Source organism: Rhinoderma darwinii, chromosome 3 (genome assembly GCF_050947455.1).
Source record: "Rhinoderma darwinii isolate aRhiDar2 chromosome 3, aRhiDar2.hap1, whole genome shotgun sequence".
NCBI classification, from domain to species: Eukaryota; Metazoa; Chordata; class Amphibia; order Anura; family Rhinodermatidae; genus Rhinoderma; species Rhinoderma darwinii.
This window is the reverse complement of record NC_134689.1, coordinates 254,264,950-254,289,338: the sequence shown is the minus strand read 5'-3', so window position 1 is coordinate 254,289,338 and position 24,389 is coordinate 254,264,950. Positions and strand designations below refer to the sequence as shown.

Genomic DNA, 24,389 nt, shown 5'->3' with positions numbered 1-24,389 from the left:
TTATTCAGATCTGATAACAATATTCCTTAAAGTGTGTGGGATTTCTCGTTCTGTGAGTTGTAAGCCCTTGGTTGTAGTTAGTCACTTTGAAAGTAGTCATGTGAGTGTGTTTGGTTGCCATACAGTTCAGTACCATACAGTTAGTTTACTGCTTCCCAAAATAATATATGTATAAATTAATCAATTACTAATTTTAATTATCTGAAAATAAAATTAAAAATATCGGGCAAATAACACGCAGTTTATTTTGCTGTTCTGTTCTTATATGCGGAGGATAAAGTTGCTGGGGTTTGTTCTTGTCGTAGAATAGCATAATATGTGATATGTTTTTACTGTCTCTGGTGTGCCTTTCTTTAGCTATAGATATTGTCATGTGTCAAGGTAACAGGTAAGAGACACTAATAATGTGCGCAATGTAGATTCCCAAGGTAAGAATGTTTACTGAGTAGCGGAATATGTTGTCTCAAAGTAATACTGCATTATATATACATTTCAGGTTTTCAGTAGGTCATACCTGGGTGCCATAACCTATGCGCTCTTAGGAATACATATACTGCTGTAAAAAGAAACAAACACCCTAAAGCCATATTGTGTTGTATTAGATTTTCAGATTTCGATACAATTCTTTAACCATTTAAATACTTCAATTCTGAAGCAGCAATATTTTGCAAGAAAGCGCAGATATGTCCATGAGATAGCTTGGGAAATAGTTGGGCATTATGACCATGCAGTATATGGAAAATAAACAGATTTCATTGTGTAGACTTGCCATTTTATAGTTATTTTACCTTTTCTCTATTTTGTGTGTATACAATACAGTGATTTATCATAGGCCCTAGGCGGTAATAATGAGAAATTTTCAGTGTACTGTGATTATTATAGGGATTTTTCTGTGTTATAACTCCATCACTGCCTGCTGATCCCCCCCCCCAGCTGGCACTTTACTCTTGCACTAAGGGGGGATTCACACGAGCGTGTATTCGGTCCGTGCGGGCTGCGTGGTTTTCACGCGGCACGCATGGACCAATACAAGTCTATGGGGCAGTACAGACAGTCCGTGCTTTTTGCGCAGCGTTTGTCTGCTGCGCAAAAAGCGCGACAGGTTCAATAACTCTGCGTATTTCGCGCATCACGCACCCATTGAAGTCAATGGGTGCGTGAAAATCACGCGCACCACACGGAAGCACTTCCGTGGGACGAGCGTGATTCGCGCAACAGCAGTGAAAAGGATGAATGAAAACCGAAAAGCACCACGTGCTTTTCTGTTTCCGAACATCCAAACGGAGTGTCTTTGCGATGAGCGAAGCCGGACAAGCGTACCGAACTTCACCGGGTTCGGCCAAACTCGTTTTGGCCGATCCCGGCAAAAAAATTATCGGTACGCGACGTCAGGAGATAGTCACTGTCCATGGTGCTGAAAGAGTTAAACTGTTTCAGCACCATGGACAGTGACTTGCGATCCCAAAATACATTAACCTGTAAAAAAAAAACGAAGTTCTAACTTACCGATTACTCCTGTCTCCTTCCTGCAGTCCGACCTCCCGGGATGACACTTCAGTTCAAGTGACAGCTCCAGCCAATCACAGGCCAAGCACAGGCTGCAGCCAATCACAGGCTGCAGCGGTCACTTGGACTGCTGCGTCATCCAGGGAGGTGGGGCCCGATGTCAAGAGAGGCGCGTCACCAAGGACGCGTCACCAAGGACGCGTCACCAAGGCAACGGCCGGGAAGTTCTCGGTAAGTAGGAACTTTATCTTTTTTTTTTACAGGTTTTTCGCTGTTGTGTTCGGCATTCACTGTCGAGGGTGCTGAAAGATTTAGCTCTTTCAGCACCTTGGACAGTGACGGGCGTTGACAAGCCTCATCTCTATGATGCCGGCTGCGCGAAAATCACGCAGCCGCGCATCAGACACGCATGACACACGCAGCTGTCAAATGGTTTTTGCGCTCGCAAAACGCTGCGTTGTTTGCGCGCGCAAAAACGCAACGTTCGTGTGAATCTCCCCTAAATATCATGTTGTCTATACTGATGACATTGATAACATATTATCTCATGTGTCATCTACAGTGTTGTTACCACACTACATGACATATCATTAATATGGTCGAAACGTCATCATGTACACCTTGTAGCACACATGATGCTGCAACAAAGTAGAATTTCTAGGCCTGAATATCGAAAGTTTTTTATTTGCTCCTCTTGTGGCTTTGAACTTTTAAAGGGGTTATGTGGGCACCGAAAATATTATCAGCGTACTCACTGCAGTATGTGAGTACACTCGCTAATATAAATTCCCGTCACACTGATTATGAGGTTTTAATAGATTTTTATAGCGCTGGCGGGGGACCGGAAGTCTAGTGGCACAGTCTTCTTTCACGACGACACGACTCTGCGTCATGTGACCGGGCCCACTTTACTCTATGTAATTAATGTACTTTTGCTACAGCGATTACATAGCGTACAGCGGGGCCGGTCACATGTCGACAAGCCGTGTCGTCATGAAGGAAGACTGTGCCACTAGACTTCTCAGCGTTTTTCAAAACTGGCAAGTGCCAAGAAAATTGCGCCTTGAATTGTAACTTTTTTTACGCTAAAAACATGTGCAAAACTATTAATAAATTCCCTCATAAATTTATTAGATAGTTGCAGAACTTTTAAACTTATTATAGTGCGACTCTATTTACATCTGCATGAATATACATAAAAATAGCTTCAGCTAGTGCCCTCATTGTAACCAGATTCCGCAGAAGACGTGGCAAATGTCAGGTCAGAATGGGGTTTGTGTATGTTATGCATTATAGTCTTTGCCTAAAGTCAACTAAAAAAGGTGGAAGCGAAAAAGTGATGATGTAAGTTGGGTTCAAATAGCATTTGTGAAAATATGTGAAATTTTATTTTATGGGGCATCGGTACATGGCCTGCATTATGAATTTCCATGTCGCCAATGAAAGGTCAGAGGTTGTGCTAGACATTTCTTTATACAAGGTTTCTTACCATTCATACATTATACTAATAACTCTAGCTCCTATATGTATCTTGTAATCTATGTTTCCTTGCTCTTTTTCCTGAAAGCTTCACGTTAAATACTTTCCTTGCAGTGTATAGCAGAGGATAGTGTTTTAATGTTGGATTACATTATTGGGATAAATTCACTAAGTGCTTAAGTGTTTAATGGTAATTGATGGCAGTGAAGTGTTACTGTGGTAAGTAGAGATTACTGAGCTTACTTGATTTTACACAGAGTGTCTAAACACTTAGTGCCTGGGATATGCTATGAGCAACTTTGCTATTGCATCTGTGTCTAAAAATAGTGGTCGGACACCATCACATTTTTTTTCCGGAATGATATGTATATTACGTATGCACATTAAATAACTGTACTAAAATGATCTGACAGCACTTCATGATATTAAATGCTACAGTATGTAAATGTTCTGCATTAGCCTGGATTCAAGAGCAGAATGCAACAATGTAGACATGTGCCTTATCTTCTCAAGTTCTCTGAAACTGGCCCTTGGTTGTGTCTTTTGAAACGGAGAGTGAGTAATTTGTAGCCCACAACGGGTGGGAGGTAACTTAGATGCTCATTCTGCCCACCACCTGAGCCGCTCCTACCGTGACCTCCTGCATCAGCCACAGGTACAAAGCACGCCAGGAAAGACATAGAACGGGTAGAGAAACATAGATAGACCGCACAGAGAAGACAAAGTAAATATAGGCACAGTTCGATTTATTTGTGAACTTACTGAAGGTATTCGATGAGGATGAGACCAACGTTTTTTAATTGACTTGTTGGAAAGGTGGTATGCTATGACAGTGCCAGTTTGAAAGTCATGGCGCTCTTCAGCATAGCCGTTACTATTGTTAATGATTGTCAATGGAGATTGCATAAATGTATGCTTAAAGAGCCTCTTTCACCATTTTAATAATGCCCTATCTCCTAACTAATCTAATATGAGCTTTGCTGCTGATAACTACAGTGTCATTTGTTTAAAAAAAAGTTTATTATTTGCAAAGTTATGAGCATTTTTCTAAATATGCTAATGTGGCTCTAATAGCCAAATAGGAGGTGACTTTCTTTTCATTCTGGGCGGTGTAATGTTTACTGTATGATTCTGTCCAATCAGCGCACAGCCACTTCCCCCTGCCCTGCCCAGCAACACAGTGTGATCATATAGTACACAGCTTCCATTCCTGACTGTGTTTTCAACTGGTGATATCTCCAGTGGTTCCACAGCTAGAACTGCGATCCTGGTGCTATATGAAATATTAGAATCTCCTCTTTCATATGCCACCAGTGTTCTAGGTGGTCCACAGCCGGAGATATGGCTATATGAAGTGATCCAATTCCCTCCAGCCTCAGTCTCTCACACTGTGTGAAGCAGCTTCATGCTGATAGGACAGCGTCAGAGGCTGTGAGGTAGCTCCACCTCAGGAGAATAGCTGCTGTTACATCCCAGTTGTCTAATAAAGGCTCATTTACATATTTAGAAAAATCTCATAACTTTTAAAAGAATAAACTTTTTGGTACACAATGCCTATTAAATTAGCTAGGAGATTGGTCATTACTAAACTAGTGACAGATCCTCTTTAATATATGCTCCTGTTAGCAATTGTTGTGGCTGAAATTTCCCATACTTTTATTGAGAAGGGGGGTTCACTCTGTATGGGCAATATTGTGCTATTCAATGTTGGGCTCATAGGCCGGTCTACAACATGTTCTTACTTTCAGGTTCATTTTACCATTTCCAACTTTTACATTTTAGGGCAACAGGTAGGCACAACTCTCCTATGTAATGGATGAAAAGTGTGGGTGTGCTGTTTAAATCCTACCTAATGGATGGAAGTAAGTTCACACCATTTGTGCTCCCTCCAAATTGTCCTTTTTAAATTAGGCACTATGTGAGAATAAATTCTATAGGTTTTATTGGTTTATTACCTTTCTTTTTGGTACACTAAGGGCTCATTCAGACGAGAATGTATCTCGTCCGCGTGTCGGACGTTAAAACAATGGCCATCACACGGACACATGTATTTCAATGGGGCTGTTCACACGGCCGTTGTTTCAACGGAGCTTGTGAAGGGTCCGTGAAAAAATAGGACATGTCCTATTTTCCTGCATGTCACGCATCCCTCCATAGACTGTAGTCTATGGAGGAACCGTGACAACGTGTCCCACGCGGGTGCACCTCCGACGTGAAAAACGGCAGTATTTTACATCTGAGGTTAGCTACGCACATCTGAATGTAGCCTAATAGACAAGTCTACAGTGCAATTTTTCTTTTTTTCTGTTATTGACAGTGATTGCAATCTTACTCTGCATTAGCTGAGAACACAATTCTTTATTTTATTACTGTGTTACAAGAAAAATCCATTAACTCATTCCCCAGTAATTATTTTTGTACGTGCTTTACACCATTTTAGCTCTGGACTAGTGTTGTTGATCGAACAATGTTTGAGTCCTACATGGGTTATGCTATTATGTAAAGAATTATTTGTTGTCTGTAATAGATCATTGTTACAGCCCTTCCTGTGAGTTGTGTCTTTTATTACTTTAGCTAAATATAGACGGACTGATGTCTAATTGCCCCAAATACTTTGTAGTTGAGTCTGTCACGTTAAAATACATAGTGCATTGAAAAAGGAAGCTCCCAGCTTGGTTTGTCCTGTTTGCAATTTCATCCTTTAAGGTCTGGGTGCCAAGAACTTATAACCTCTCTTATTAGCCATTGTAGCTTGTCCCTGCTTAATGTCCTTTATCTATATGACCCTTTATGTTATCTAAAAAAAAATCCTAAATCATCCATCAAGGTAAATATCAGAAAAAAATAGGAGGACTCCTCCATCTCACCATTGTTTGGGTCCAGGTATGGACTGTGCTCAGATCCTGCGTGGCGGCACACGATGTGGATAAACATAACAGAAGAAATTTAATCCAGCGCTGGTTGATTTAAAAAGAAAAAATGTTCCAACTTTATTCGTACAAATGGTAAAATCCGATGGAGGTAAGGGTGGTTGCATCACCAATAAGCCTACGCATTTCTGACAGATCACCTGACAGATTTCTGACAGATCACTAAGACCCCTTTCATCAAGAAGAATAGTCACCCATCCTCAGCACAGCAGAAATCGTAGATAGGATCACTATCGTCTCTGGTCTATGTCAACAGGAGACCCAGTCATCAGAGTCGTCCGCCTCATGTGGAGTTGTAAAGAACAAGGCTTCTCAATCCACCACTCTCAGCCGAACCAGGTAGGCCATAATGTAAGGAATAGTCGGCTCTCTGAGCCATAAATGTGGGCCTTTTCTTCTGCAGGACCACTGAAAAATCAGAAAATAGCGACACTGCTACATTGTTCTAGAATATATCTTTATCCGTTTCGGGCAATCCTTAAGATCAAATCCAGGTTATTGCAATCAATTCAATAGGAGAGCTAGCATGGGCCTATGTAGTGCTCAAAGTTGTGGTGGTCTAGCTGGAATTCTATAAGCCCTTGGCATGTGCTGGCAAAAAGGCTGCATGTGGAAACACTTCCTTGAACAATTTTCAATAAAGGCCCCAAGAAACTGCCCTTTCGCCATTTCAAATAAGTATAGAATTTTTGCATTATTCCATGTCTTCAGCTTTTTGGCAGCATAGTTCACCCTGAGACTTTTACCCCTTAATGACCAAGCTTGTTTGGACCTTAAAGGGGTTATCCAGGGACCAAAAATTGCTTTGCATTCATATTTTTATATAAAACAAAGTCACTTACTAATATACTTTAATAAAAAATTTGGTATTAAATACTGCCATTCAATACCGGTGAACTGTTCCTGGAAGTCCTGGAGCTTTTCTAATATAGATAACGCGCCGACACGGCCCCATGTGACTGAGGGCTTGCTTCCTGTGCAGTTCGTGTCGGCGTGTTATAAATAGAATGACCGCAAGGGGCTGTCACACTGCCTGTAGCTGGAGTCCCCATACAGAGCATCAGCTAGCGCTTTTCTCGGGACTCCAGCACTGCTCCCGACATTTGGTCAGTGACTTCAGGGGTTTCCTATAGCTGGAGTTCCGGAGCAGAGCGCCACTGCACATTTGGAGAGGCTTTGAGCTGCCAGAACGATAGAAACTCCCCATAAATGACCCCCCTAGATCTGCTTACTAGACATGTGGCTGGGCCAAAAAGAGAGGGAGTACCCTTTGGCTTTCAGGGCACAATTGAATAAATTCTAGGACCCATATCATGCATTCAGAGGCATTGAGCTGCCTGAAAACCCAGAAATTACCCCATTTTAAAAACTAGACCTCTGTAGGAATTCATCTAGTGGTGTAGTGAGCATGCTGACCAAATAAAATTTTAAAGGAGGAAATAATAGGTATTATTTCAGACACTATGGGTATATAATGTTTTCTTCAAATTCTTATTACATTTCCACAAGAAATAGAGGACACATGTGGTAGAAGGTTAATTTGTTAGAAATATGGCACATTAATACATTTGTGCGGCATACAAAAGAGAAGTGAAGCCGTGTATACATGACGGATGCATCTCGCTATAGACGTATTTGCCTGTACTTTATGGCTATGTCTTGCTAAAGAAGCAGTTGTCCCTCTTCTGTGCCATTATGTCATTGTGGACAGCATTCTGTCCTAATATAAAATCAGTCAGAGAGGAAAAAATAAACTGTACTAGAGTGATAGGCAATATCTTTCGAAAAATGGAGGAAAATGTATCCAACTATGTGGCAAACTCGAGTATGCTCACAAGATAGAAGAACACCTGTAGGACTTTAATGATGAGCTTTTTTTTTTTCAGTGACTAGTTATACAACGTCTCTTTAGCTCCATCAATCCCTATATGAGGGACGAACGTGCCAAGTGACGCGGTACACCATAACAGGCCCCTGCCCGGCAAGGTAGGAACCGCTATGTGCACAAAACAACCAATCAGTTAAAGTATATATAAAGGGGCAGTGTCCAAAACCATCTAAGGGAACAGTAAAGGATCACTAATCCCCCAAATGATGTCAGTATTTCCAGAAGCATTGTCGGGTGCAAGAGGTCCTGCGAAAACCCGAATGTAGTAAAGCCCATAGTGTATTGATTAGGAAAAGCTTGATTATTAGTGATCCTCCAAATAAAAAAAAAAAGATCATGCCCGTATCACCATACAGAAATATTAATAAAAATAAGAGCTTAGTTCAGCAGGACATACTCCTAAAAACAGTAAAACAAAACAGAATTATCAAAAATATGTAGGGGGTAAAATCTTTTCTGAAAAAATAAACTCTACTACCTCTCCCCAAAGAATTCCTCCCCACTTGGAAAGCCCACAAACTAAAATTAAAATATAAATTAAAATTGACTTCTTAAACCCCCCCCCCCCATTTTGGCATTCCCTAAATAAAATTAATAATTGTAAACTGTGTGGTACATTTCAAAACAGGGGTAGTTGCAGAGTCCTGGTTGAGATGGGCACATCGGGCAGTAGAATCGACTAATCCTCCTTCCATGTTTACTGCAAACCCGGCTCCTTTTTTGGGGATATCTTTGCGTCTTGGTGGAAGGGACGTGGTGAAGAAAGTGACCCTCTGCAAGTCTTCTCACATCCTAAGACTCGTAGGGTTGTGCAGGGGCATTCGAGTCAAATAGGAGACGCTCAATAACCTGCTCCTGGAACTGAAGGAAGGTGAGCGTTCCTTGTTTTTTTTTTATAAAGTACAAACCCATTATGGGTAGCAATCTGAATTAGGTAGATTGCTACCTCTTTGTACCATGCCCTGGTCTTACGCTTCACCAAATAAGGTTGAAGCACCTGGTCTGACAGATCTACATCCCCCCCATGAATTTATTGTAGTCTGTCACACAGACAGGCTTACGCTTTTCCACGGTGGCCCCCCTCTCTCTAACTGCCAGCGTGGTGTCTGGATGCAGAATGGACAACATATAGATGTCCTTCTTGTCATTCCACTTTACTGCAAGTAACTGCTCGCTTGCCAGTCTGAATGACGCCCCCCTTTCCACACGTCTGGACACCAATTGCTTTTGGAATCCCACCCTGTTTTTACACACTGTCCCACAGCATGGAGGGATTTAAAAAGGGGGACACAGCTATAAAAATTATCTGTGTACACATGGTACCCTTGGTGCAGGAATGGCCCCATTAGGTCCCACACAATTTTGCCGGATGTGGCAATTGTGTCTGGGCAACCTGGGGGTTTAGTTTGGCGGTTTTTGCCTTCATAAATCAAGAAACCGCAGGTGTACTTTGTTGTGCTCTCGCACACTTTATATAATTTGACGCCATATTTGGCACTTTTAGAGGTGATGAACTGCCAGAATGAAAGACGGCCTTTGTAGCTCATAAGGGATTCATCCAACAATAAATTTTGAACTGGGGTGTGGGGTTTAAGAAAAGATTCTTGTAGGAGGGAAATTAAAGGTCTCAATTTATTAAGGTGATCGTGGCCTGGGTAATTTCTTTGGGGGACTTGGGAGTTATCTGTAAAATGCATGAAGCGCATTATGGATTCATATCGGTGTCGGGACATAACTGTTGTAAATACATGGGTAGCGTGGACAGCTGTTGATGCCCAGTAGGAGCGGATAGTTGATTTTTTGACCAACCCCATATTTAGAGTTAGGCCTAAAAAAATGTAAGCTCAGGGACACTAGTGGGGGTCCATGATGAGTAGAGGGATGTGGGTTTCTGTACAATAAGTTGTGTTGCATAGATATTTGTCTGTTGGACAATTAACTCCAGGACTAGGCCACTGACAAATATGTGGAAGAAGTCCAAAGGGGTATAATTAGCAACATCCACTTTTATTCCTGGGGTTGCTGACAGTAGCGGGACCAGGGGGGGGGGCAATGAAATTGCAGGATCCCAGAACACGGGAGGAACTGCACCGCACCTGGGGATTCGACAGCGACTACTGATTCCACCACCATAGGACTATGGAGTCCAGAGGTAGAAGTAGAACTTGAGTCGTCACTGTCTGCAGAAAGTTCTAAGTCTGAAGCAGAGTCAGTGTCACTACCTGAACTGCCGGAGCATAGCAAGGTGTATGCTTGCGCCGCAGTAAACGTTCTCCGAGCCATTATTTAGGTAGAACTGTAACCGTTAGGCTACTAACTTTTTTTTGAAAGGTTTTTTTTTTATTTTTTTTTAAACTAAGAAAAAAAATAAAAATATCCTGCCTATCACTAGGTAAATAAATACATTCCTAAAACCAACACACAAAAAAATTACATAAAACTGGCTAACGATAACCTGACGCTGCCAGACAACGTACTGATCACTTGTGCTCACACAGGGGATGAGGGGGCACAAACGGGGTGATCGGGGGGCACAGACTTGAAAAGTTTGTGTAATTTTATCTTCACTTCACATTATACAGCTCAGGATTTGGTTATAGTGTCTCTCTCTCCTCTCACAGATCAACTACAGTGAGGGGAGAGGGAGTCATAGCCCATGTCCTGGCAGTATTTGGTAAATATACTGACCTAGATCACATCACTGTGATAGGTATATCACAGTGACTATGTCAGCAGGGACCGAGATTGGTCCCTGCCTGTTACTACTTTCCATATGCTGCCACAGGCATTGGCAATATGCAAACGGCACTTGCGTGTACCATTTTGGTTATCAGGGACGGGAAGGTAATCGGAGGGGGGGGGGCTAATAGGGAGTGCTGGCTCTTATTTTTACTATTTCTCTTTTCTCTCACAGAATATATTCTGTGAGAGAAGAGAGAGAACTAACCACCGCTGTTTTGATGGCGATTGCCCTTATCTGGTGAATAACGGCTATCACGTGACCGGGGACCAGACAAAACGGTCCTCGGTCTGTTCTCCGAGGCCTCAGCTACACTACCGTTCAAAAGTTTGGGGTCACCCAGACAATTTTGTGTTTTCCATGAAAACTCACACTTATATTTATCAAATAAGTTGCAAAATGACTAGAAAATATAGTCAAGACATTGACAAGGTTAGAAATAATGATTTTTATTTGAAATAATAATTTTCTCCTTCAAACTTTGCTTTCGTCAAAGAATGCTCCATTTGCAGCAATTACAGCATTGCAGACCTTTGGCATTCTAGCTGTTAATTTGCTGAGGTAATCGGGAGAAATTTCACCCCATGCTTCCAGACGGGCCTCCCACAAGTTGGATTGGCTTGATGGGCACTTCTTGCGTACCATACGGTCAAGCTGCTCCCACAACAGCTCTATGGGGTTGAGATCTGGTGACTGCGCTGGCCACTCCATTACAGATAGAATACCAGCTGCCGGCTTCTTCCCTAAATAGTTCTTGCATAATTTGGAGGTGTGCTTTGGGTCATTGTCCTGTTGTAGGATGAAATTGGCTCCAATCAAGCGCTGTCCACAGGGTATGGCATTGCAAAATGGAGTGATAGCCTTCCTTATTCAAAATCCCTTTTACCTTGTACAAATCTCCCACTTTACCAGCACCAAAGCAACCCCAGACCATCACATTACCTCCACCATGCTTGACAGATGGCGTCGGGCACTCTTCCAGCATCTTTTCAGTTGTTCTGTGTCTCACAAATGTTCTTCTGTGTGATCCAAACACCTCAAACTTCGATTCGTCTGTCCATAACACTTTTTCCAATCTTCCTCTGTCCAATGTCTGTGTGCTTTTGCCCATATTAATCTTTTCCTTTTATTAGCCAGTCTCAGATATGGCTTTTTCTTTGCCACTCTGCCCTGAAGGCCAGCATTCCGGAGTCGCCTCTTCACTGTAGACGTTTACACTGGCATTTTGCGGGTACTATTTAATGAAGCTGCCAGTTGAGGACCTGTGAGGCGTCTATTTCTCAAACTAGTAATGTAATGTACTTGTCTTGTTGCTCAGTTGTGCAGCGGGGCCTCCCACTTCTCTTTCTACTCTGGTTAGAACCTGTTTGTGTTGTCCTCTGAAGGGAGTAGTACACACCGTTGTAGGAAATCTTCAGTTTCTTGGCAATTTCTCGCATGGAATAGCCTTCATTTCTAAGAACAAGAATAGACTGTCGAGTTTCACATGAAAGCTCTCTTTTTCTAGCCATTTTGAGAGTTTAATCGAACCCACAAATGTAATGCTCCAGATTCTCAACTAGCTCAAAGGAAGGTCAGTTTTATAGCTCCTCTAAACAGCAAAACTGTTTACAGCGGTGCTAACATAATTACACAAGGGTTTTCAAGTGTTTTCTAATCATCCATTAGCCTTCAAACACAGTTCGCAAACACAATGTACCATTAGAACACTGGAGTGATGGTTGCTGGAAATGGGCCTCTATACACCTATGTAGATATTGCATTAAAAACCAGACGTTTGCAGCTAGAATAGTCATTTAGCACATAGAGGCTTGGTACACACGACCTATTTTCAGGCGTAAACGAGGTGTATTTTGCCTCGTTTTACGTCTGAAAATATGGCTCCAATACGTCGGCAAACATCTGCCCATGCTTTTGAATGGGTTTGCCGACGTACTGTGCCGAGGACCTGTCGTTTACGCGTCGTCGTTTGACAGCTGTCAAACGACGACACGTAAAATGACTGCCTCGTCAAAGAATTGCAGGACACTTCTTAGAAACGTAATTTGAGCCGTTTTTCATTGAATTCAATGAAGAACAGCTCAAGATTACGGGCGTCAATGACGCCTCACAAAATGCGAGGAGGAGCATTTACGTCTGAAACGACTGAGCTATTTTCTCCTGAAAACAGTCTGTAATTTCAGACGTAAAAGCCAGTTCTCGTGTGCACATACCCTAACAATGTATAGAGTGTATTTCTGATTAATTTAATGTTATCTTCATTGAAAAAAACTGTGTTTTTCTTGCAAAAATAAGGAAATTTCTAAGTGACCCTAAACTTTTGAACGGTAGTGTATCTCCGTAGCTGAGTACACAGAGTTTCAGCGCCTCCTGTGGGCGCTATCTTATGTCAAAGCACTGCTGTGAAAAGGCGACGCTCTATCATAAGTGTCCTTAATGGCCACCGTGAAAACACGTATAGGTGGTCATTAAGGGGTTAAGGAAGAGACACAGGCGCCATCCTGTCCTCCAGGCCAGATATCCTATTCTTCATTCCAGTCATGCGGTCTCTCAGGGCCTGCATATTCTGCCTAATGAGCCCCAACATAATTTTTTACCTTTTCCAGCTTACAGGTCCATGAGGTTTTGCAGGAGGATATTGCTGCAAGAAGTTGTGCCATCATCTGCTGGAGTGTGAGCTGTGGTTCATCTCAAATCAACTATGATGCATCAGTGCTACTTCAGCTGCCCTCCCTGCATTGATCTCTCTAGTGGAGTGGAGAGCAGGTACCATCTTGCCCATCAACTCGGTCATATTCTTGCAGCTTTTCCACAGCCATTAGGGCTTGCATTTCAGGTCGCCATGCTCCTCAAACTCTGCCCTCTCCTTCTATAGCTGGTGGAAAGATTTTTAAAGCAGCCGGCTTAACATGAGGATGAAACTTAGAAACTTATGGGCTCAAATCGGAAACTACAGGAATGTGCGTCTGTTCATCCCGGGTCGCAAGCCACGCCCAAATAAGAGACACTAACATTTAGGAATAAAAAAAAATCTCTTTAAAAGGGGCATTTAAATTGTAGAAAATTCTGCATACATGCAACATTCAATTAGAAAAGAACAGCAAGTACAATATTTCCCTCGGGTTGGACTAGGCTTTTAAGGACTCATAAAAATTCCACTCATGCTAGTATGTTACATCGGCTAAGGTTCAATGACTAGAGATAGACATTAAAGGCTAACTAGAAGACTTCTGACATGTCATAGTTACATGTCAGAAGTTTTGATTGGTGGGGGTCCGAACACTGAGACCCCCACTGATCACTAAAACGAAGCGGCAGAAGTGCTCAGGTGAGTGCTGAGCCTCTTAGTTTCTGATCGGCTTTTCTCGTGAAGCTGATGTAATGGTGTACGGACTCAATAGAAAATCTATGAACCCGAACACCGTTACATCATCTTCCTGAAAAAAGCCGATCAGCGCTCACCAGAGCGCTTCAGCCGCTTCGTTTTTGCAATCGATGGGGTCTCACTGCTCGGACTCCCGCCAATCAAAACTTCTGACATGTCACTATGACATGTCAGAAGTTTTCTGATTATTTAGTTACCCTTTAAGCCCCTCAGGTCAGATGCAATAACTGATATTACAATAACCGTGGCAGCCTATGGAATATAACTGACTCCCGAATCCATGGAGCTACATTTTCTTAAATAGGCACTCCACTGTGCACAAACTTTGCATAAATCAATAGTATGAGAGAATATAATAAACTTTGTTCCCAATCATTACCCTGTGTAAACAGGGCAGCGTTCAGCCAAGGAAGCCTGAAAACACTGGTACGTTGGCAGATTTATTATTTTATGATGCCCTGAAAATCATCGTTGTCGGCAGCACAGCTCCCCATGTAAATAGGGGATACAATGCTGACATTATTTAAACTGTATGGGGACCAAATGATCGTATTAACAATCATTCGTCTCCATACAGTTTACATTGGCTCGTGTAAAGAGTCTTTAAACAAGCGCCAATCAATCTGTAATTATTGTCTATCTCAGTATGGGCACATACCTGCCTGTGTAAACCAGCCTTTAGACATGACGGATTCTCAGCTCACTGAAGAATCAGGTTAAAGCTGCCTATAGGAGTCTATGGAGAGGGGAGGGGTAGGAGGGAGCAGGAGCAGTAAAAGAGAGGCAGAGAGACATTCCAAGGCGTTGCTGTGTATGGCAGACATGATGGCAGTTAGGCTCTACCCACTAGCTCGGAGAAAACAGAGAATAAGATATAGAGCCTGCAGAGGGGAAAACTGTTTAAAAAAAAATGCCATAAACAAGTCATATAATTGCCAGAAATAGTGCTGTTCCTTATGTACACACATGACAGCTTTTTCTGCAAGGTCATCTGAATGTTTAGCTTTATGTTCATTCTGAGATTTGGCTGAATAGTAAAAAAAAAAATTTTAAAAGTGGTTTCCGAAATACTGGAAATTAAAAGGGTTTGACAAATATGTGCCCCTTTTACATTTACATTGTATGTTGCTCTAGGCAGGTGCCTGCCCTGCCAACCCTTGTCCTATTACAGAATTCCTTAATATACTTTTGGTGTAAGTATCACTACCTGATGGTAAAACAGAGTAGATATGTGGTGATTACATTTTCTTATACTGCCCCACGAGTCTACCCCACGAGTCTACACGCTTCCATGTGTGGTGGTTTGTATTCTGCAGACAGTCTACTGTAAAACAGCTGATGAAGTAGGGAAGTTACAGAGAACTTGATTTTCATGCTGGGAATTTGAGTTAATTAAAGTATATTAAAGGGACTCTGTCACCTCCTAAAACCCCCCTAAACTAAAATGATCAGTTAATAGCTTACGTAATCTGTAAATATTTATCTTTCTACTCACTTGCATTCCCTCGCTATGAGCCTGCAAAGGAGCAATGTGCTGCATGCTGATTAGAGACCTAGGAGTCCTCTCCATTATATGTTGGAGTACTCGCTATGCATCGTCATGCAGCATACGGCCCATTTAGGGGCTTACAGCGGGGGAATGCTAATGAGTAGAATCAGATTCGGAATCAGCATCTTTTAGGTTATATACTGATTATTGAAGTTTAGTGGGATTTTCGGAGGTAAATTAGTCTCTTTAAGGAATTGCTGTTTATGCAATTTCCTACAAACATACAGATATTAAGTAAAATTAATCTTATGCTTAAGTGGTTTTAACCCCTTGACGCAGCGGGACGTCATTGCACATTTTTGTGCAGGGGGTGATGTATGGAGCAGGCTCACCCCCTAAGGCCACTCCATACACTGCGGGTGTCAGCCGTGTAACCACGTAGTTGCAGCGGTCAATAGAAACCACGGCTTCTAAGCCGTTAGAAAGAGGGGGACGGCCCCCTCTGACAGCAAATCGCCCCCCCTAATTTACATAAAATCAGGTACAAAATTTGAAAAAATATGTATTGTGATTTTTGTTTTCTATATTTTCTTAATTATTACAAAGTGCAAATGTTAGGCGACTCGGATTAAACGGATGACAGGCTAAAATTCCATTAAACACAGTGGATGCTGCTGTTCCATTAAATTAAGAACACCCTAGCTGTTGGTTTTGGCAGTGTCACTGAGGCTATTGATGAAACACGCACTTTCATGCCTGAGTGAAGTCACTAGTGATTTTATAGGCATTTCTCTCATAAATATTTGTTCTGCTCACACAATAGCTACCCCGCTATGTATAGGTGATTGGTGAAGTCAGACATGTGCATGCTAAGAGTATTTTTTTTTTCTTTGCTTTCTTCTAAAAATGTTACAACAACAACAAGCTACATTTCGTAACCTACAGAAATAAGAAATAGTTAATAATCTAAATACTTTTTTATTTCAATACCATCTTTTTTTATTTTTTAAAGAAACTGAAGGCATGTGTCTATCTCCTTTTTCTGTCTTCTTTTCCACAATCTCTAGTGGTCCTGACTAAACTGCCGCCAGTTTTAATTACGTAAAACGTATTATGTATTTTTCGCTTTTTGCAATCCCCTTTTGTTGGAAAGGTCCCCTAAAAATAAGCTAATCTCAGCTTAGGACCCCAGGAATCAGTTGTAAGCTTTGGGAAAACCTGGCAGCAAGTCTTAAATTCCGCTACCACAGGGAAATTATGCATTACATGCTGCCCATTGAAATCAGTGGGCTGCCCATGAATGCACGGACATGCTGGCTCCTTTAGAGAGGCAGAGATACTTTTTGTAGTTGGTCTTGGCCCCAGCTAATTGATAGAGGTTACGAATGAGGGATCCTCTCTATTAACTTACATTGCCCTAATAGAGAATTTGAAAATGGGTTTTCGGAGCTATAAAAACCTTTTAAAATAGCGCATACTTGTAAGGCTTGAACAACAAAACACTTACCACTGGTAAAAAGTTTTTTACCTATTGACCACATGCAGCATTGCCTCATTGGCAGGAGAGCCCACCATTTCCTTACATTGGTCTAGCTGTCACATAGCCTTTAGCCCTGTTCAGTGCGTATATGATACAATAGTACAATGTTGTATGGCATCAATGTTGTATTTTTCTCACATGGCAAATGTCGTCGTCAACACACATCAAAGATTGATGAAGAACTGGGAGGAGGTAAACTTGTTCATGTATCAAAACTAAAGCAAGAAGACTGGTGTTACCCATGGGAACCAATCTGTTTCTCAGGTTAGGACAATGTCATTTTGCGATTTGGGGTTCTAATTTTTTTTTGTTCTAAGCTATAAATTGTATTTGAGTAAAAGGGAATTATCCACATTACTGTGACTATACAGTACATTACTCTAGCCTGACACCAGTAAGGATATGAATACACTGCTAATGACAAAATATTTGGTTTATATTCTGCATAACGTGATTTATTTATAGGGGTTTTTGTCAGTCACGGTTTATTGACAAGTAGTAAACATATTTAATCATTTTACAGTTAACTACATCTAGGACACAAGTACAATGATTCTGGCAAATGCTCTAAGTTAAGAGTAAAAAGTGTCATTTTTAACTACTACCTGAGGCCCCATGCACACGAACGTAAAAACGCCGTAATTACGGGCCCATAGACTTCTATTGGCCACGGGTACCTTCCTGTTTGCTTACGGGAAGGTGCCCGGGCCATTGAAAAATATGAAACATGTCCTATTTCAGGCCGCAATTACGGCACGGGCTGGCCCATAGAAGTCTATGGGGCTCCCGTAATTACGGGTGGCTACGTGTGTGCACCCGTAATTACGGGAGCGTTGCTAGGCGACGTCAGGGGATAGTCGCTGTCCAGGGTGCTGAAAGAGTTAACTGATCGGCAGTAACTCTTTCAGCACCTGGGACAGTGACTACCGCTGGAGTTAATAGTATTAAATGTTAACTTACCCAGAACTCCCTGCTTCTTCCTCCAGTCCGGCCTCCTGGGATGATGTTTCATACCATGTGACCGCTGCAGGCAATCACAGGCTGCAGCGGTCACATGGACTGCAGCGTCATCCAGGGAGGTCGGACTGGATGTCAAAAAAGGGACGCGTCACCAAGACAACGGCTGGGGTACGTATGAACTTCTTTTACTTTCAATCGCTGCGGAAACTCTGCCCGAAAAAGCTGCCCCTTCTCTCTATCCAGCACTGATAGAGAGAAGGGGCTGCCGATTAGTGCAGAGAAAACGGGTCCATATATACGGGTGGAATACTGGTGACAAGGGGCCCGTATTTACGGGCACGGGTCCGTAAATACTGGTGGAATACGGGTCGAATATGTGTGACAAAGGACCCGTATTTATGCCAGTATTTACAGAAGGAAAAAAAATACGTCCGTGTGCATGGGGCCTTATTGTCAGTATGCAAATCTGCATTTCCATTGGTGAATCCATCCCTTCTGGGAATGTGGTTTAAATGTAGGACTTCCAAATCAATGCTTTAGACTTATACAGTGCATGATATAAATACACACACACACAAAAACACACACACACACACACACACACACACACACACACACACACACACACACACACACACACTTTGAAAATTGCATCTTTAAATGAAGCAGGCTAACATATAAAATATTTTTAATACCTAGGAGTAGCCATATTGAATCGTTTGATCTAAAAGAAGAAAAACACTAGTAAATATTTCCTTTTCATTCACATCTGCGTCAGGCTTCCGTTCATGGGTTCCGTCAGACCTTTCCGTCAGGGGAACCCATCAAAGGAAACAATAGCTTTCCATTTGCATTACCATTTATTTCAATGGTAATGCTTCCATTGCAAATGGTTTCCATTTGTCTCCGCTCGGTGAGGTTTCTGGTTTTTTTTGGCGAAATCGATAGCGTAGTTGACCACGCTATTGATTCTGCAAAAAAATGGAAACCCTACGGGACAGAGACAAACTGAAACCATTTGCAACGGAAGCATTACCAGTGAAATCAATGGTGATGCAAACGGAAAGCTATGGTTTCCGTTCATTGGTTCCCCTGACGGAAAGGTCTGACGGAACCCATGAAAGGAACCCTGACGCAGATGTGAACGAAGCCTTCGTTTTCCTCTACTATCTACTTTACAAAATACAAATGTATCCCTACATAAGTAGGCAGGTTTGACATTCAGGATCCTATAAAAGCTTGCTGACAACCCATGTGGGAGCTGTAATGGCAGCCATAATAGTTATACAATAAAATACTGAGCGATGGGGGCTTGACCCTCAAAATGAAGAGGTTGTGGCCCCTTTGCAATGGGACTGAGTTGCAGTGCACAAACACCAGATTAAGGCCTGGTTTATACGAGCGTGTGCGTTTTGCGCACGCAAAAAACGCTGCGTTTTGCGTGTGCAAAAGGCACTTAACAGCTCCGTGTGTCAGCCCCGTATGATGCGCGTCTGCATGGTTTTCACGCAGCTGCCATCATTATGACACTACGTTTGGATGTTTGTAAACAGAAAAGCATGTGGTGCTTTTCTGTCTACATTCATAGTTTGACAGCTGTTGCGCGAATCACGCTCGTCCCACGGAAGTGCTTCCGTGTGGTGCGCGTGCTTTTCACGCACCCATTGACTTCAATGGGTGCGTGATGCGCGAACAACGCACAAATATAGGACATGTCGTGAGTTTTACGCAACGGACTCACGCTGCGCAAAAATCATGGACTGTCTGCACGGCCCCATAGACTAACATAGGTCCGTACGACACGTGTGAAAATCACGCGCGTTGCACGGACGTATATCACGTTCGTCTAAATAAGCCCTAAGAATGCTGCACAAGAAAAAATCCAATAAGGGCCAATGTGCTCTACTAGTGCTTCTGTCCCTTCTATCTAGTGATCTAGCAGGGATTTCTACCATCTTTCATTCTCTTAATACTCACTGGGTACAGCAGGGACTCAAACAGCATACATGTTAAGGGAACTTTCAGAAGTGACAGCACCAGAAATGGAGATAAAGATTTTTATTTCAAAGAAAATATATCCTTTGAAAATAATGAGATGTTTATCTTTTACATACCAGGGTGTATTTGTTCTAGAATTGTCCTCCATTTTCCTTGATAAATATGAAAGCTAGCACGTAGATGTCTGCATAAGGAGGTTTTACTTTTGAGTATGATTTTTTTTGTTTTATTTGAAGGTAGTATGCTGTATAAAGAAGCGTAGTAGAGCGAATACAATGGTTTTAGTAGAGGCTGCTCTGCCGTGTAATAGGTCTCCAACTCTCCTGAGACTCCCTGGATAAATATTTTCTTCCCTTAACTCGCTCTGAAGATTTTGCAACCATTCTATTAACCCCAACTTCTGATCATGGGTTATTATTCAATCTAATCTCTTGCCAGAAGTTAGTCTCTTTTAGTCTCTTTGGCCTACATGAATGGAAAACGTGCTTATCAAAGCTACATGTAAAAGAATGTGACTATAATCATAGAGCATTGTATTTATTAAAAATGAAGAGCATTGGTCGAAAATCATAAAAAAAATTGAGGTCCATCAAATTTACATCTTTGAGAAACCCTAGTTTGTTCGTATTTTATTTATTTATTGTGCCTTTCTAGATGTGTTGGCCACAAAATATATCTGTCTGTGTTCTCCGCCGATATATAAATGATGTCAATCACTTTTATGTTGGTCATACAAATGCCTTTTTTTTTTTTTTTACAGACAACAAAGGAACACCCACATGAGGTGCTTTAGTACAGAGACTAAATTACAAAACACTTGGGGGTATTGAGGCATTTTACTGCTTTAGTGAATTTGTCAATTCAGACTGACACATATAGTGGTCATCATTCACTACATTTCCAGCATATTGATTTGGTTGATTTCTAAGAATCTAGTCTTTCCTCTACGACGAAGCCAGGAATCATAATACCCTGGATGATATTCTACCACTGGAGGAATATTATCTATCTGATTGTGAATATACATGCCAGTGACTTTGGTAACTAAGTCATTTTTATTAGTCTAAAGGTAAAGGAGAGGTGGGCTTCTTAATAGGCTTAGTGTAAATGTGGCAAAAATAGTTGCAGATTTTCTGTGCTGATTTTGAGAAAATCTGCGACAATTAAAAAAAATTCAAACTCCTTCCACATTTATCGAAAAAAATCAATGTGGAATTCAGGGTACGCTGCAAATATTTTGCAATGCATATTTGTAAAATCTGCAGCATAATCCGGGGCAAAAAAATATATACCTGCCACATCTAGCCCTAACGTTAGGGCTGCTAATTAAAGTTTGCTGATAGACATTTGATATTATTTACTATGGCCAATATGGTGGAACTCTTCATTTCAGTATGGAATAATATTAGTAAAATCCTAGCAAGGACAAGTACTATACACAAAGCAAAGCATACATTGAAAGTGATTGATTGTTTAGTAGTACTAGTTGTCAAACGTGGCAGGTCAAATGGGGAGCATTTTTTTTAAACTAGTTGTAAAAAAGTTAAACCAAATCAATTTCATTTTCCAACCAGCTCTAGTCCGAGTTTTTATGGGCAATATTTAATGCATTTCTAACCGGGATTTCACCTAAAGCATACTTTGCATAAGGCCACAATGCAAAATGCAATGTAAATTGCTTTTACTTGAAAAGTGATAACCTTGAGGGCTGTGAACTAGAACACCCATTGCAATATAGGTTAAACAGCTGCATAAAATTTGCACAATGAAAACCATGTGTATGAATATATTGGCATATACATGAATGAGATCTAAGCGATGCATGTGTTCAAGCAAAACATAGATAAACAATTTAATAAAGCAAAGAAAATGATGCAAAAAAATCTTGCAACACGAATGACTGAAGCTATATTGGAAATTAAACATGTTTAATGAACTAAGTAATGCCCTTCTGGGAGCTTGAAGTTTCAGCCTAAATTATATCTGAGCTCAATGCCAAAAATGAAGGAACCAGCAATTGATGACATCACAACAGAAATGCAACAAGCCTGATATCACACAAATCAAAATACAGTAATGTGCAAAGCTTTGGAAGATTTCCATTGTATCACTCACCAATTAAATTATGCTTACAATTGTTAAATCTTGGCAAGAACCTTTCATTAATAGAAATCTGCCAGACTTAGAAGCTGGATTAAGAGGAGACCAAAGAAGAATAAATGCAATAGCGTATGTACACTGGGTAATTTAAAAAAAACAAAAAAAACAAAAAAAAAAGACCGTCAATACATGCCTCCTTGTATACCGTTGAGTATGTTGCCCAAGTAAATTTATGGAATGATCTAACTAAATGGGGGCACCTACTCTTCTCTAAACTGTTGAACAAGTCATAGTGAGGATAGAAAATTGAAGATTTGTTCAAGGTTGGAAAAGGAGTTAGACAAGGCTGCATACTATCACCATATTATTCAGCCTCTACTATGAATATATAATCAGAGAAGCCTAGCTGGAAGAAAATAATGAAACACTCAAGATTGATGGAAATATCAACAAACTGCAAAATATACAGTATACGGCAATACTCTTGTATAAGTAAATGGAAAAAACGAAAAAGTCCATAAGCAAAGCTAAAGAACTGCCATGAACAAAACAAAGGTTATGACAAAGTAAATTCAAGCTAACATGGGCGATGCCCCTTTGTTATTATTAATCCCTTAGGGACGGACAACATTTTTTTGTTTTTGCCTTCCCACATTTCGACAGCCATATTTTTTTTTAAAGTACAGTTTTTACCGCTTACACTGTGCTTGGCTAGAGTGCAAAAAATCTTCAGAGGATAACACCGGCACGTTTGCGATAGCTAAGTATAGATAAGTGCTGGGGCATGTATTATCCTCTGAAGATTTTTTGTACTGTAGCCAAGAATGGTTTGAGCGGTAAAAACTGTCCTATATTTGTATTTCAGGTGTTGTGGACTTCACTCTATTACCTACTATATTTAAGAAGTGTGCAGCGGTAATATTGCGTAGCCATATTTTTTTTATCTTCACATCGACATAGCTGTGTGAGGCCTTGTTTATTGCGGGAAGAGTTATAGTATTTTTTAGACTGTTTTTGGGCAGAAAAACACGTTTCTTTTCTTTATTTTTACATGTTCAACCATGACAATATTAGTTTACCAAGTATGTATACTGTTTTTACTGTTTTTTTCTTTTTCATTACAATACATTATCCTATTTTATTAACAATAATGTATTTAACATTTTCTAACAATGTTTTTTTAGTCCCATAAGGGCACTTTTATTCAATATATAACATGAACCCCAGGTTCATAGTAAAGGGACAAAGGGAGGTTGATCCTTTTGCTGGCACCACAATCAACGTTAATGGCAGGGAGTTTGGTGGTTAATCAATCCTGCAGGTGAGACCTGCATTATCTTCAGGACTTGGGGCTCATTCAGACGAGCGTCAATCTCGGCCGTGTGCTGTGCGTTGAAACAACGCACAGCACATTGACCCATTGATTTTAATGGGGCTAGTCACACATGCGTGGTTTTTGACGTAGAGATTGTCTGTTGCGTGAAACTCACTGCATGTCCTATATTGGTGTAATTTCACTCACCTAGTCACTTATTAAAGTCAATGGGTGCGTGAAAGCCACAGATAGCACAGGGAAGCACATCCATGTGCTGTCCGTATTTCACGCATTAATTACATTGAAAAAAAAAGTAGTTCTTGCGAGTGCGTGAAAAACACATGCCACACGCAAAGCACACTGATGCAAAAACGCAACACACACGGACAGATTTACTCACGTTTTTTTAAGCGCGTACATCTATCACGCTCGTGTGAATGTAGCCGTACGTGTATGCCGGGATGCATCTAAATATAGAAAGGGGTTAAAGAAACCCTGGTGAGCCAATGACCTGGCCTGTTGTCATCTGCTTTTGAGTATATAATGTTAAAAATTATTATTAAAGTAATTGAAAAAAACCCATTAACCCCTTCCCGCATTTTCACGTACATGCACGTCGGGGAATGCAGCCTGTTCGTGCATTCCTACCTGCATGTACGTGATGGAAATCGCGCGGGCACAGAAGCTGTGGCCGCGCGATCGCCGCGGGAGCCCGGCTGTGACTGACAGCTGGGCTCCCGCTGCAACTGCCGAGATTGAAGAAATCTTCAATCTCAGCCGTTTAACCCGTTAAATGCCGCAGTCAATAGCGACCGCGGCATTTAAATCTATTGACAGAGGGAGGGAGCTCCCTCTGTCACCCATCGGCGGCCCGCGAATGCGATCTCAGGCTGCCAACGGGTTGCCATGGCAGCCGGGTGTCTAACAAAGACCCCCAGGCCTGCCCTGGCTGTATGCCTATTATGCCGTGCCAGAGGCATGGCATAATAGATTGCCTGTCAGTTTCACACTGACAGGCAATAATGCTTTGGTATACTAAGTATACCAAAGCATTATATA

The 24,389-nt window shown here is 41.4% G+C and overlaps 1 protein-coding gene across 3 annotated transcripts in view; it reads left to right on the top strand.

The window, feature by feature from the left end:
* Positions 1-24,389, top strand: part of LINGO1 (leucine rich repeat and Ig domain containing 1) — a 355,709-nt gene that overhangs the window by 86,634 nt on the left and 244,686 nt on the right. The window lies entirely within an intron of this gene.